Here is a 2941-nt window from a genome sequence, read left to right on the forward strand (position 1 = left end):
GGCATTAAGCGTAAGAGAAGGATGTTTAGGGATTGGAGTTACAAATCAAGACTCATTAAGATTGACATTTCAAGAGCTAGATGCAAGGGCTGGACTAATGATCAATTGGTTGGATCTAAGAGAAGAGTTTGGTACTACATTGAGAATTCGAATTGTTTTCCACCCAGTTGGAACAATGATGATCCACTTAGAGACAGGTGTAGAAACAAGATTTGGGATCCCAACATACAAGAGGATCAACTTTAGGAGCTCGAAGCTTGTGAAGAACTTCATCAAGGCTTGGTGAATTCACTTGGAAATGTTGGAGCTTATTGGAAGTCCAAGCGTTGGTGGAAGTTTCGAGATGAGTTCAAGCACAAGCCACCATGACAAGGAGCTCACCAAATGTCCACTTAAGGACTTTAACTAAAAGTGCTAGGTGGGAGACACCCCACCATGGTAAATTCTTCTTATTTTCTTTTTTATTTATGTTTGTAATAAGTTGAATTTTCTATTTTAGTTGGGTTTATTTGGTTTTCACTTATTTAATAAAGGTTGGCTTTACTCTGGTAGCTTGTTAGTTTATATAAAAAAATTGTCCCACGCGTGCGCGTGGCCGACGCGCACACATCATATTGGATTTTGCTCTCTAGTACATTTTTCCCAAGAGTTGTGCTAGAACTGTGCGGGTGGTGAGCCTAGCGCACAACCTACCCCACGCGTACGCGTGACCCACGCGTACGCATCACCCAGCCATTTCGTCTGTTCACGCGTACGCGTGAGTGACACTTACGCATCGTATTCTCAACCTGCTACCTACGCATATGCGTGGGCGACGCTTACGCGTTGCTTCCCGTTTTCCATTCTTCCTCTTTCTTCTCTTCTTTCTTATTCTTTCTTCTTCCTTTCTTACTTTCTTCTTCTTCATTTCTCCTCCCTTCTCATCCTTAGTCTCTTTCATTTTCTTTTACTTATTGCATTGCATTTTAATTTTGTGCATGGTTTTATTTTCTTTTCTAAGTTACTATTTTTCCATTGGTGTTGCATTTTCTTAATCACGTTTGAATTTTTCTTCCATTGTTTTGGCGCTTAGTGACTTATTTTCTATTGTTAATTGATATAATTTATAGGTCAATGCTAATCTTTTATGACATTTGTATTTCTTGTGCATTGATACGACCTTATATTGTCTTTCATGACCCACTCTCTCTCCCTCATTGTTGCAATTCTTGCACTATTGATATGCCATCTGCCTATATTATTTTCTCACTTGCATGTTGTAGCTACCATGTAATTAAGAACCTCATTGTTATTTGGCATTAGCCCACCTATATTTTATCTGTTTGCATATCTTTGTTTGTAGGTTATTCTTCTTCTTTTTTTCTCTTCTTTCAGGATGGCCACCAAGAAGGGATAGGAAAAGCTTCTAAATGGGGTGACAAACAAGTCTCGCCACCCAAATCTCTGGAGAAAGCACAGCAGTTGTAGTATCTCACCCTAGTCCATCATGCACATCTTTGCATGCACCGAGGACGGTGCAATCTTTAAGTGTGGAGAGGTCGATACCGACTTTCGTGGGTTAGTTACTTTCTTTTCAACACTAATTTTTAATTTTCTTTCTTTGTTAGTTGTGCATTGCATAAAAGATTGCATGTGTAGTTAATTGCTTGCATTTAAGTGCTACTTGGTTAAAGTTAGGGGTGAAAAAAGGCCAGGCGGCCTACTAAGGGCCTGCAGCCTGGCCTGTGTTTGGCTTGGCCTGCCCTGACCTGTTATAAAATAGACACAGACTCAGACTCTTTTAAAAGCCTTAATATGTTAATAGGCTAGGTCTAGGCTCACTAATTAGCCTTATTGACCTGTCAAACCTGTTTGGGCCTGTTAAAACATAATTAAATATATAAATAATTTTTTATTATTAACAAAATTATGATATATTTTAAATTTATTATATTTTATTAGTAAATATTTTTGTATATTTTAAATATTTTAAAAGATTAACAATTCTTATAAATATTAAATATGACATATTATATATAAATATTTTTATTAAAAAATTATTTTTTTAAATAATATTTTTATTTTTGTAAAAAAAATTATTAGGCCTTTTAACAGGTTTCAAGCCAGGCCAGGCTGAATAACAGGTCAGGCCTAGTACTTTATAAAGAGCCTATAGCAGGCTGCAGGCCAGGCTCAGGCCAATTAACTACATGACAGGCCAAGCCTACTAAGAGCAAAACCTAGCCTAGCCTAGCCTGTTTCTACCCCTAGTTGAAGTAATAACTTCTTTTCTAAGAAACTATTTTATAGCATTTCACTAATTTGAATTAAAATTTTTGTTAAACTTGCTTGAAGAAATTTATTTTGGAACATGTTTTAGAGGTCGAATACACAAAACCAGTGAAATTTTGAGTCTATTTGATTGGTTGCATTTTATCAACCAATATTCTATTTTGGTGTGTTGTTCTCTCTAAAATTGTGATCTTTGTCTTGCTTGATTCTATATTTCCATTGTTTGATGTATGCATGCTGCTTTTCCTTGTTTTCTTCATGTTTTCTCCCTTGTACATGCTTTCTTCCACTTTTGCCCATCCATTCTTGCCTTCAAGGCCTGAAATCACTCACAAACCATATCACAACATCGAATGACATAAAAGTGGGATTAATTTGCTCTATTAAAGCACAAAATTGCATGTTTTCACATTTAGGATCAAATTAGGGATCAAACACAAAAGTATGATATTTTGGTGCTTAAGTGTGAGTTATACGCTAGAATCCATTCAAATTAAGCCAAAATATACCATCAAATATGGACTCATCACATGCACTTACATGATTGAGGCCTTGTTTCACTATAGCTTACATACCCATATGGCCTTACACTTTCATTATCCTTTGCAAACCAATGTTGAGCCTATTTCACCCATTTTTTTCTTTATTTTAGCACATCATTAACTCTAAG

The sequence above is a fragment of the Arachis hypogaea genome, chromosome 9 (assembly GCF_003086295.3).
Source record: "Arachis hypogaea cultivar Tifrunner chromosome 9, arahy.Tifrunner.gnm2.J5K5, whole genome shotgun sequence".
NCBI lineage: Eukaryota > Viridiplantae > Streptophyta > Magnoliopsida > Fabales > Fabaceae > Arachis > Arachis hypogaea.